Below are 14,062 nucleotides of genomic sequence, written 5' to 3'. Positions count from 1 at the left end.
TAATACGCTTTTTTAAGGTTTAATTGGTGCAAAACATCATACGAGTTAGTCAATGTGTTTTGGGTAAGGTTAGTAAAATAGAAAGTACCATAGAAAACTATTTAATTTAGTGTTAAATATCAACATTAGTACTGAAACAATACTATTGTTATACCATTATATCTGTCGAATTAGGGCTAATTAGTAGAATAGAAAATAATATACTTTTATTTTCTGTAGTGATTTGTAGTGAAAGATTAATAATGTAGTAACTTTTTTTTTGTTAATATAGGAATAAAATTAAGATAAGTTTTTTATTTTTTTTTTTAACCTTAAACGAACGTTTAAGCAAAAAGTATTGGACACTTAGTAAATTAGAAATAAGTAAAAAAATGTATACATATATTTTTTTACTTATTGTTAAGGATTAGGTTAAGTTAGATTAAAACTATTTATGTAAGATTAGAGTTAATTAGAGTATCTACATATACTCCATAATAATTACAACAATATCAAATGCCAAAAATTAGTAGAATAGATTTTTTTAAATTAATATTAAAAAAATATCTTTTGTAGTACATTTTAGGATCACTTTCACAATTTGTTTTACTTTTTAGCACATTTTTTTATTCTGCACGTTTTTCAACACTTCTATCTACTTTCGAACATTCTTCTTAAATATATAATATAATTTGGTCGTTCTTTTCATATTTTGATATTATGAATACTATTTTATTCTTTGTCGTGTCTATTGTTTAACGTAATCACCATTTTTTCCACATACTTGCACATTTCTTCATATTAGCTTTTAGTTAAAAATATATTATTGATATTAGTATTACTATAATTAGGTATTACTGTTATGTGTACCTATAAAGCGGTGTTACAGCTCGACTAATATTAGTTATTTAGCGTGCTTTGATCTAGCGTCGTTTCGTTCTGTCGACTGTTTGGTCGAGTAAGGTAGTAGGTAGGTATTTATTTATTTGATGAAAACTTTTTCTTCGCAACTTCCGTATTTCCATCTCTGTTTTTTTTTTTTTTTTTGATCATCGGTTTTACTCTACTTAATGTTCACTATTGAAGGGGGTCAAATAAATTGACAGTTGGTAGTTCCGCCCTCTGGTCATTGTCCGCCAATCGGATCCTATGGTCTTTTGGAAATTCCAAAAAATTCTGGTTCTGATTGCTCAACGACGGCTGGAGGCGGAGCTACTAACCGCCAGTCTGTTTGCATCCGTCCTTTTAGAACTTTCCAAAGGAACACAAGGATTTTTTTCAAAAAACGTCGACTACTTTCAGTTTGTGTATAAAAAGAAAAAAAAAATTGCAATCGAGGTCTTTCCAAGTGGCATAAGTTCCTTAATAAGGTTCTAGACGTTTTTCTACTTATGACTCTTTTTCTATGTAAAATGTTTTAACACGAAACCAATAAAAACAATAACATCAGTGAGTCTGACTGTAAAACAAACCGAAGCAGTATTGCCGTGCTAACACATAATATAATTAATATTATTATGATATTATATAGGCGAGCATCGAGGCATTGGTCTTCCAAGTTACCAGGGAGGGGAGGGCAAAGCGGTGTTCATATTATAATTATCATTATGCATAATTAACGACTAAGTACAGACAACGTAGTTCAAAGATAATACAAATTTAAGCTAAGAAATGGTGTTCTTTATTACTTACAAAAACATGCCAAAAACTAGTGTTTAAGAAGCGTTGTTGGGGGGTCGCGAATCCAACGATAACGCGTACCTAACTTTAACTATAAAATATACTATAGAAATGTTTTGCTTCGTTTCGGTTACCACCAAATTAATCTTCTGCAATTGTTTTTCTTTAACTCTTGACATAATATTCCCACTTCTCATTTTTGAAATACCGTTAAACTACCTCATAATACGGTGAGCCTAGTCTGTCTGGATCCTAGGACCTCCACAACTGCGAATCCGGCCTAATTAATGAGTACCTAATTATTTAACCTACCTCGACGAGCATTTTGTTAAACGCAACGATGCCAGACACAAGTGTCTTATCTTATATTTTTATATAAAAAAAAAATTAGTACATAAGTTAGGACGTAAGTTTTTATTTCGGTTTTATTAATTTATGCATTTTTAATCTTTTCCCGACCAATTTTGGTCGGTGAATTGGTGGGCTCTACGAACAAGTTGAAAAATTAGTCTTAAACGCATGTCTTGGGTTTTTCACAAAACCAGACTATGCATAGCGTGTAAGGAATTAGGTTATAAGTTTAATATAGCAGTTAGTACTAGTAGGTTAAGCACCGAACGTCTAAGAACATTAATGCACAAAATAATCGTAGTTATTAAGCACATGGTATGTCTTGTTTACAAAAACAGACTGCATGTAATAGCGTGTAAGGGATTAGGACATAATATTATATTAATTTTAACGTTATTAGGTTAAGGACATGCGATGATGTTCTGCATAATCGCATGTCGAATATCGTCAAAAACTCTTCTTATTAGCTGTATAATACATGTCTTGGTTTTTTTCACAAAAACAGACTATGTACTAGCGAGTAAGCAATTGCAACAAGGATTAAGAGAGCTATATTAGTTTAAGGTTTTTTTTTTAGACTATGTACTAGCGAGTAAGCAATTGCAACTAGGATTAAGAGAGCTATATTAGTTTAAGGTTTTTTTTTTACATTATGAATTTTTTTTTTATGTTTCACCCATGGCTATCGGTGGACCGCCAAGTACTTCATTTCATTTTTTTTTTAAATATCATAGAAAAAATTTTACCACAGTTTTCCGTCGCGTTTTAACATATTTTGTTTAAAAAACTTCCAATCTGTTAGTTCGCCGTTATTGTCGCCTCCAGAGATCTAGTTTATCAATTGATTTTAATAGAACCGATTATGACCCAACCGATGGCTATGATGGTACGTACATAATACGTTTACTAGGATAATATAATATTAGGTTAAGGACGAAAATTAACTTTAAAATCCACCCTCCTTAGTAATAATTTATATTGTAAGAAAAAAAAAATATACGATATAAATTATTTATAGGCTTATGTATAATAATAGTTATAAGGTTTATTTGGTATTTCGTTAAAATTAAGTACTCGTAAGTAAGCATACAATAGATAAGCGTTAACATATTATGTAGGTAAGAAACTTATGTCTTAAGGTCGCGGTTGTCCAACGATCTCATAGGTTTAATGTTTAACGTAAAATAAAATAAATTTTAATATTAATATATATTAATAATTAATGTATATATATATATAAGGTAAGAAAAATTGAAATAAAAAAATATATTACCAAAAAAGTCAGTGGCATTCCACATTTTCAACGTGCTGTGCATAGCGTTAGGTGTAAGCTACCTCGGAATCAAGTCGTTATAAATTTTTCGCAGTCGGTATGTTTAAATATACACCCCCCTTAAAAAAAAAAATGATGTACTCAAAACGGGTACTTAGGCGTGGAAAATATTCATAAAATATTCGAGAAGATTGATTGTGTCTGAAAAAAAAAATTATATTCTGACATGTATGTTTTTATTTTTAAAAATGTATTTGATTTTTTTATTTTCGATTTTTGTCTCTGATTATTACAATATTGGTTTTCGTTTTTTCGATTATTTTTCTTTAATTTTTTTGATTTTCGTTTTACGTTTTAATATCTCATTCCACGTTTTTTAACAACAAATGCAAAATTATTACCGGACGAACTCCTTTGTCTTCCAACTTTGATTTCGTTCTGCATCGTTCTTATTATAATTTTTTTTTTGAATACCGTGTTCGAGAAGTGTGGTTTTAAAAAATAAAACATCCTTAGAGAGACAGACCGGTACAACATCATACAAAACATCCTAGGCACATGTTTACAATTATTATTATTATTATTATTATTATTATAATACTCGGTTGTATGTGTTATATTATAATAATATGTAATTGTGAAATTTAAAAAGTTAACTGATTTATTGTTTAAACATTTTTTTATTATAATTTTTTGATCTATAAAAAAAAAAAAAATAACAAAAGACAAAAAAAAAATCTACAAAAATAATATTATTAAAACGCATATTATATACATTCTAGAACATTAATAATTTAGCTTTGATTTGAAATTTATGTGTGTCTAAATAATTGCTATTATGATTATTGTTACAATTATTATTATTATTATTATTATTATTATTACTACTACTATAACTATTATCATTATTATTATTATTCTTATTATAAATTATTATGATTACGATTATTATTCTTAATATTATTATTATTATATAATACGTGGTTAATAATAATTTAATTACTTTTTATTGGAAATTAAAAAAAAAATAATGTTATCTAATCTACTTTACCTATTATTATTATTATTATTACAAAATATATTTATATTAATAATTTTGGAAGATAAAAAATGAAAAGATTACCGTTGAGATTACGTTTAGGTGTGTGGTTTTGTGCAATTTGCTTTTTTTAATTTTACATTTTAGCGGGTTGTTTCAAAGGAAAATAATCCACCGTTTTCATTTTAAAACTGAGAACTACTTGAATTTTTTTCTCTTTTTCATTCTCTCTTTTTTTTTTTTTTTTGAAACGTCTTGTGAGTTTTATTATAGATAATTAATATTTATTATTATTATTAAAACTTTATGACGATTAATAATATGGTTTGGATTTTTTTTTTATCATACTTATACTTTTTTTCTCTTTATTATAGTAGCACTTCGAGTATACAAATTATACTATTACATAATGTGTTTAGGATTTTTTTTTCATTATTTGCTTTTTTCAAATTTATCTTTTTGATTATACTTATTATTACGCTATAAAAATTATTATCATAATTCTACTGCTGTTTCGAGAGAACGACATGTTCAATTTGAGTTGACTAGAATAAGTTTTAATGTTTATTATAATATATACTTTTCCGTATGCCTATACTTATATATTTACTTGCGTATTATAATTTACCAATGCACAAAATGAGTGCTCAATTGATTATTAAGAAATGAAGTTAAAAAAAAAAATTGTTAATTGTGTTAAATTTCCCATGTCAACAAATCGTTTTAAATAAATATAATATGGAATCCAAAAAAAAAAAAAAAGAGTATTCGTTGTACATTATATTGTTCTTTAGTTCTAGTTCTTGTATTTGTAGTAATTATTGTAGAAAAAAAATCCATTCCATCGCTATTAACACTTACCTACCTAAATTGCATTCAACTCCTTTACTGGGTGGTAGAAATGTTTGAAATATATTGTATTGTAATACCGATGATCATTAAAATCAAATGTTGGGGAATAAATGTTTATGTGAAGAAAAAAAAAGTGTACATTATAAAAACCAGTAAGTAAACTACCGGCGACTGACTTATTATTTAGTCATTGTAGTTAATGAGGGAAAACTTATCAGTTATCTTAGGGTTCAATTGTTACCAACAAGAGTGAGAAAACGGGCTTATCGTGTTGTTGTTAGGACTGAGTTGTAAGTCAAGAATTGAGAATGGTTAATTTAAACTGAACTAAAAGAGTTGAGGGCAATTTAAAATAAAAAAAATTATATTAAATTACAATTGTAAATCAAGAAGTCGATAGTACAATATTATTAGCATTTATGTGTATTTATCGTTTTTGACGTTTCCTTAGTTATTGGCAATTTATAATTTCCTCGGAAGTCAGCTTTTTGTGTAATTGTTGATTTTAACTTAATTTGTGTACCAAAGACTATAATATCTTCTTTCTATTTTTATCTGTGTTGTAGCCTATAATATTCTCAGCTCAAAATATATCAACTAAATTTTGAAATTAAACTAAAAAAGTTCTCCATCTATAGAGTAATATGAAATATTACAAAATTTTCCTGTAAATGTTTTTTCTTACATCCTAATTATTATAATAATACCATTTAACATGTAGAAAGGCTGTGGTGTGATAACGGTACCCAAAGTGATCAATTATTAGTGACAACTATTTAGCGAACGAGTGAGATAATATTATATTATATGAAATAAATATAATATACTTACCTATTTAGGTAGAAGTTATTGTTGTAGTGTAGCCAACTCCTAAGCGATATTGTATTTTGGCAATTTTTTTTTAAATGTTTATTTGATTAATCGTGGAAAGATTTTGAATTTAATAGCCGAAACAACTGAAGTGTAGAATTGCTTTACAAAAAAATATATATGAACGGGCAGTGACTAGTAAAACATTTTTAGAAAAAAATTGCCAAAAATATTTTAATAGGTCGGGTAAGTTTTTGAAAATATTTCAAGTTTTTTTTTTTGGTTGGAATTTAATTGGTGTAATTTATATGGAGAAATTTGTTCACAACGATTAGTATAATTTATACACAGACATACTGTGAAAACACGCACACATGTACAACAACGCATACCTTACACGACGTTCATCAAACGATTATTCTGTGATAATAATAATGTACCTATTATTAAAAAATTATAACATAGCAACAAAAAAAAAAAATAAGAATAATGAAAATTGAAATGCGGTATCGCGTTAGGAAAGAACAATTCTAAAATATTGTTTTTACAAAATACGGAATTTGTAAAATAAAAAAAAAAAAATCATACAAAAATTAAATTTAACTATAGAAGCTTTTTTTTATAATTTTTCATACACGACCATAAAAATACATGCATATTGCATACATTATAATTATTATACAATTATTATTATTATCATCATTTTTCATATAGATACCTACATTTCTTAGCGTTTATTAATTATTAATATTATCATTGTACGCATTATATTAGTAGTATTATTATTCTTATGATAATATTATTACATACATAGTGTGCTTATTATTATTATTATTATCCATCTTGTTTCATTCTATTTATAATCTTCTGTTATATTACCATAGTATGATTATATATTATAACATAGGTGTATTAAATTATTAAATTATTATTACTAGTATTGTAACAGTCAATATGAAAAAAAATTGAAAAAACCATTTAATTTTTATTTGAAAATAAATCATATAAACGCGATGGTTTGATATGTAGCTACATATTTTAAATTATAACAATAGTTATGTATTATTAGATTATTTACTATTATAATTTATATAAGGTAATTTTCAATTTTTTTTCCACTTTAGTTTACTTATATTTATACATAAGATTTGATCTTTAAATCTAATAATTTGTACTACCTACGTATAATTATTGTATTTAATTATTACATTTTTTTTTTAAATTTTCGCCTGTCTTTTTTTCTAGTATTTTATTTTATCGATTTCGTTTTGATCAAATTAGTTATACTATAATGATTCTACCTATATCGACTTTTGTTTGTATAGTTTTTTTCCCCAATAGATATTTGCTTGTATGTGTTATGTGTTAATTACTTATGTATGTCATTATTTATTACTTTTTTTTTCTTTGTCGACTTCTTTTAAATCAAATATATACCGCTATAAACGGTTATCAATTAAGTATTACCTATTATTTTGTTGTCTTTTTATATTTTCTAGCGTTAGATATCTTGAATAGATTTTATTTTTTATTATAAAAAAAATAATAATAATAGTAGCGCAATATTCAAATAAATAAAATGAGGATTTTCAATTTATGTGTAACTGGTTTTGTACATAACCTTAAAAATATAATCATTGAACAATAGGTACCTTGATTAGTGGTAACCCCAAGTACCGTGATGGTAACCGCGGTAACTGCGCGGTATTTTTGACAAAGGGCATTTCGGTGTTAAAAAAACTAATTTAACTTTCAACTTAAAACACAGTTCCACTAAAACATTGTAAAATTTGTATAAGTACCTTTTTATTTTGAATCAACGGAACATCATCTTTAGTTATAAATAGTTGGACTTAAAAAATATTGTACACTATTAACTTTCTCTAAGTTTTTAATTTCAATTATATAGCTGTAATTTAACCAGAGGCGGTTAACGATTGGGATTTAAATATTATAATTACCTATATCGTATGTTTATCGCCATTAGTTCGGTTAAAACCGCACTTTAGATCTTACGTTTTAAAACACGGTTTCGTTACAAAAAAAAAAAAAAGAAGAAAAAAAGGAAACCATCGCAATCAACAAGCGCGCAATCTTTGCAATACCTACATGGCTACATGTAAGTATTGTACTTGCTTGACTTCAACAGCTAAGCAATGTGTATCGCTGCTAGTCTAATGGATAATAAGTGTGCTTACATATTTATCAAGTATAAGTGAAATTAATAATATCGTGAACCTAATTGTCAATAAAACATTGGTAATATTAGGTATAAATAATATAATATATCATCGCCATTGACACAAAAAAACGTTGTTTGATGTGCTAATTAACATTTTTGCTTTCGTCTTGAATATTCATAAAACAAATATTAAATTTTCAATAAGACATCATGTACAATATATTTTTACCGTTTTTTGTTTTTGGCAACACTACCTGCTATCCTACTTCAATTTTATACTTAAACGATCAATAAATTATTTTAATTTTTCTAACTTGCTAGAATATTTAGAATTTGTAATAAAATGCACATTATTATTATACACAAAATTAAAACTTTTATGCCGTATAAAAAACATCAATCCTAGTAATGACTAAAGCAATAAATATTTTAATATGAAGTACAAATGATACTAATGCTAGGCTTCGCCATATATATATTGGTAAGAATAGCTTACTACTGAAAAATTTTGGAAAAACAAACAAAATATGTGTGCTCAATTAAAAATAAATTACAATCTATTTTTTTATTTACGATTATAGTTGCTTATTAATAACCGTACATTTGTGTATTTTTATATAATTTATTATAACTTTAAATGATTGATGAGCTTAACATGTTTAAGACTTAGATGTTTTCTAGCACCGAAATTAAGAACTGAAATGAAATGTAACTTTAATTTGAATATCAGATTTTGGGTGTACACTTTTATTGAATATCGGTAAACAACTATTTTCTCAATTGTGAGGTGCGTATCAATTCATAGATACTAGTTTTATCCATTAAGTCACCAATTTTTAAAACAGATTAAAACAACATCTATGTTTAATTTAAATATGCAAAGTACTAAATTAATATTTTAATCGTTTGTCGTACACTCGAAATCAAGATTGGGTAAAATGATTTTTTTTGTAATTTTTTATGTTATAATTTTCAAAGTATGTTACTGTAGAAGTTAGAACAATAATTGGTCCGTTACTTTGCACGGAGCTGTGTTGTTTTTGGTTTCTTTGGAGCCCCCTTCCCTTATCTCAGACCTTGGCTATAAATATATTTACCCGTACATGCTTTTGAGCAGAATTCATAATATATTACTGTCGGTAATCTTGAGGCATGAGTCTAAACGAATGGCTGCTTTTTTTTTACAATTGCATTAATCAAAACAGAGTATAATAATAATTTATTAAAAATGGTTAAATGATTTTCTATAAATGTGATGATATGGTTTAAAACAAAATATTTATATTATATTATATATTAATTAATTATACGATTCGTCAACGCCGATGGGCCAGTCATCGTTGTCGTTTGGACTAAATACACTTGAACTTGGATTGTCGACATATCCATATAATATATAGTTACTCAAAGCAGGACCATCCAATTTAGACTATAAAAAGAAAATACAACCATTTATATTTTTTACATCTTTAGAAAAAAACATGCTGTTGTCCAAAAAGTCTCGAGACATTTGGAGTAGTTCGAATTAAGGAGTGATTATTATTTTGTCAATAGGAGATTGTATATTTTTAAACAACTTTTACAGTGTGTTTAAAAAAAAAAAAAAATGTATTTGTTCAAATTGTATTTTAGCCAGAATACGGGCAATATAACATTTAAAATGTAAATTTGTGGATTGTCACGGGACGTTTTGTGCATCTGTACTGTACCGTTTATAATTAAAATTTTTTATTGTATGATTTTCTTCCTTATTCAACTAATATACATATTCGGTACATAATAACCATTTAAAACATACCCAGTCAAAGTCATTATCCCGTGGAGTATATTTGGGGTCAGTCTAATTTATAAAAAAAATAAACATTTAATTAGTATTTTTTTTTTATATACAATAGTACATAAGTATATTGTATATAACATTATAATATTTATACAAGTTATTTACAAATACAATAAGTCTGTTGTAGGATGACAGAACTCAGAAGTCGATATGGCAATTTTTGACGATTTTTGTAAAGGTAATACTAATAATTTTTAAAAAAAGTAAGTATTACACAAAGTGGCATAATGTGGTATGTTTATGTGGTTTCATATCAAACTATGGTGGCTATAGGCAGTTAATATTTAAAACATTTTTTTTCTGATTTGTCAAAATAAATAGTTTGATTTGATGTCTAAAATATGTTGCGTTCTTTTTATCCTTTTTATGTATATTAATCAAAAATAAATGTTTGGATTACATTTAAATTGCTAGTATCATAAGGAATAAATGTACGGTATTAACATTTTTTTTAGAATTTTATTATCAATTAAAAAATAATGTATTTCCCCGAAAGCATTGAAAAATTGTCATCTTAATCAACTTTTGTAAACCTATCACAGATGTATAATTTTTTACATTTATTTAGTGTTATGTAAAAATATGTTCTTTTTGCTGAACTATTTTTTTGCAAATATATCTTTACATATAATATAAATGTTTTTTAATAAAAAAATAATCTCATTTTTAGTGTAAATTGCAAGTCTCTAAGCTAAAATTTAATTTGAGGTTATGAGTGGGCAACGTTTACCATCGTGTCCTTATTAATACCTTTTAGATAAAACAAATGAAACTATCTCAAAGTTAAATTTGAATCATGAACAATACTTTTAGTAATTAGAAATAAATCCGTTAATAGTTAAAACATATTTTTTATTCACGATTGAAATAGTAAATTATCATATATAGGTATTACCTTTTAGCTTTTTATACAACTGAATCAACTGTTAAAAACGTTTTTATATTTTGTGGCAAAACATATTTACTTATTGTTATTAAAAAATTATAATTTTAATTAAATTTTACCTGACTACTCATAGGGTATTTTTCATTATCGACGCTATTTATAATGCCAAACAATGCCTGCAAAATAAAAATAAAAAACAATTAAGTTTAATTATAAATAAATGTTAAATAATACAATTTTTTTTTAAAGTTTTATACTTAACAGATAATATGAAATATATCGTAAATAGCATGTTGAATATTTTGGCTATCATAATAGAATTATGTATGTATATATACTGAAATTTTGGATTGGTCAAAATTCAAAAATTTACCGTGGCTACAGAAGAAGCTATATTGTTTAGTGTTCAATTCGGTCACTTTTATACCCGATAACTTTCAATACACAGTTTAATGACATCAAAACAAGTGTCTATCAGTCTATGTTATGACTAACATAAATAAATTGGTTAAGAACAAATATATTATGAAAATAAATACATTATTATTGTACTCTCGTGTTTTTTTTTTGGATATTTGCACAAATGTTTAATCTTGCGTACGACGTACTTAGTACTAAAATAAGTTATGAAAAATATTATGTTCAGAGTGGGTAGGTAAATTTCAACGAGCGAAGAGTTATCTTTCAATGTTGTTTTACATACTGTGTTCTATTTTTAAATAATAAATATATCTGTATAAATACATTTTTCGACAAAAGTACAACTGCGTACAAAAATAACTTAATAAATTGAATATTTTTAATATCTTATGATGTATTTATAAACATATACGCAGTAGGATAAGAATGACTGGTTAAAAAAACCTAGTGCACAGGTCTACAGGAATTATTATAACTCTAAGTGATAAAATCGATTTTAATTAAACGCTTCGATGCGATTATGTGGGTAGTATGTATATAAACCGCACATAACAACCTAAAAACTGACTACTGTCAAAGTGTAATTTTCCCCATTTTTCTTGGGGTTTTTCTTAATAAAAAAAAATGTTTGACTACAGATTTTTGAGAACAATTTTATGTTATAACGCCATTCTACATATATCTTTTTTCTAATTGTCAAACGTAAACCCCTAAAACTAAGAAAGAAAAAAATTCCACCCCTTGTAGGAGAATATAATTGTTTAGGTTATCAACGTTTGTCAATCGTACTATGTCTTAAGAATATTCTATACAAATTTGGAACTAATATTGGACTATTTTGATAAAAATATTATGGAGCGTTGTAATTTTAAGATGAAAAAAAATGTAAATTTTTCGGGTGTTGTTTTCGACTTTGAAGGGGAAGGAATGAACTTTTTAAGTGTCTAGTCTAATAAAGTACCTTATTCTTGTTTCGACTATGTTCAAGACTGTTGTTTATTATAACAAAACTTACTAGCACGCCAGCCGATTATATAATATGAAATCTACGATAGCTGTTGGCTGTTTAAGTTAGAAATTTAAAGCTACTAGAGAATAACAGGAATAATAATTTAAGTGTTGTTATAAATAAATCGAAATGTTTTCAGAAATTCAAAACATAAACATCTTCCGCTTCAAAATCGAGAAAAGCATCCAACAATGTTTTACGTTAAGTTAAAATGATGAAAGCTTTTCTGTTTTCATTTTCTTCAGTAATAAATTATTGAAACGCCGAATCAAAGAGAGCTACAATACATACACGACGTACGTTGTAAAATATAAAACTATAAAAGTATAACTTTAAAAGTAAGTTTTTTAGTTCTCAAGTACCTAAGTACTTAGCAATGTTCTAAGACCACTGTTTTTTTCTGAAAAAATCGACCATTTATTAACTGACCGTTAATAAATAATAAAGAAACACTAGTAAAAACCGCTGTAAAAACACTATAATACATTTTTTTAGTACTTAAGTACTATACCTTTAAGTTTTTTATGGTTTTCTTAAAGGGCCGCAAAATTCATAGTGACAAAAGGCCTCTGCATAGCCTAAGACGGCCCTGATCGGTCCAGAACAAAAGAGTTAGTAGAATTAATACCTAACACAGCTTCGCAGTGAAGCAGAAAATATTTTAGTTGTTTTATACATACTATACAATATTACAGCCATAACAAAATTGCAATCATTATTATATATTAAGTTAACTAAAAAGCAATCGATCTTTTGTAATTAATTATAAGGCACATTTTTTAACCATCGCCAAATAACTAATTATTTTGCTGTTCATTAAAAATAAGTACAAGTAGTGCTTAAGAGCTACGTTTCACGTAGGATGACAAAGAACTAGCTTTTTTAGATTCTTTTATTGCCTATCAAACTCCAGTTGATTAATTATGCAAGTTAATCTAGTATTTTCAGAAGTCTCAAGTTATCTAAAAAGGTAAAATATCAAATAGCTTTCCTGAAAATATAAGCCCAGCCTTAAATTAAACTTTTTTTTTTATTGATGTTTAGGCTAATCAGCCTGTTTAAGGTTTTCTCCAATTTGCTTTAACCTTTTAACATCTAATCAAACAATTTCTTAATGTTCATAAATAGACTGACTTTCGATAACATTACTTTAAGAACAACCACACGCCAAATAGTACATTAAACAAATTCAATACATAGTTTGTTTATACGGTCTTATGTTTTATTCAGGCCTCTGTCACTTAAACTTTAATTGTTACATGCAATACAAAAAAAAAATTGTAATTGTACCACATATACAGAAACAATACTTTTTATTGGTTTTTCTTTATAGAAAAAAAATTGACTTCTTATTTTTGAGAAAGTTGTAGATATTATAGCCCCAATCTACCTTAGATCCAATTTTCAGACCTTAAGCCCTAAAACTTCTAATGCTAACATTCTATTTGAAATTATACACTTTTTTTTTTTGTAAAAACAAAGTTTGATTATCAAAACCAATAACAAAAATTATAAACTTCTTTTCATATTTTATAAATTTCTACTCCTAGTATGTTTTTTTTTTATAATGAAACCTAACAAACTTTGCAAAATAAATATCAAGTCGATTTGTTAAGTTGGTTACAAAATTCAAATTAAAAATGTCATTGAAAATTACTAAATTATGTATATTCACTTGATATGATATATTATAAAACGCAAAAACTAAAATTTCATACTCACATTTAATTTACAGTCAATT

At 26.2% G+C, this 14,062-nt stretch overlaps 1 protein-coding gene across 11 annotated transcripts in view; it reads left to right on the top strand.

Annotated features, from left to right (window-relative positions):
- Positions 1-12,479, top strand: part of LOC126837142 (ELAV-like protein 3) — a 59,789-nt gene extending 47,310 nt beyond the window's left edge. For 8 of the 11 annotated variants that reach the window (XM_050570962.1, XM_050570961.1, XM_050570963.1 and 5 more), the window contains exon 11: positions 18-4,030. The gene's annotated coding sequence lies outside the window, so the exon portion shown is untranslated. Of the gene's footprint in view, positions 1-17; positions 4,031-12,460 lie in introns of those variants that run through there. The other 3 variants (XM_050570966.1, XM_050570971.1, XM_050570969.1) reach the window with 3 other exon arrangements.
- The last annotated feature ends 1,583 nt before the right edge of the window (positions 12,480-14,062 follow it).

This window comes from Adelges cooleyi, unplaced genomic scaffold, assembly GCF_023614345.1.
Source record: "Adelges cooleyi isolate 19-005CV unplaced genomic scaffold, UGA_ACOO_1.1 ACOO_flye_CR_arks_rails_tigmint_CR_PRNA_247, whole genome shotgun sequence".
NCBI lineage: Eukaryota > Metazoa > Arthropoda > Insecta > Hemiptera > Adelgidae > Adelges > Adelges cooleyi.
Note: the sequence above shows the minus strand (reverse complement) of the source record. Positions and strands in the feature narration are given on the sequence as shown.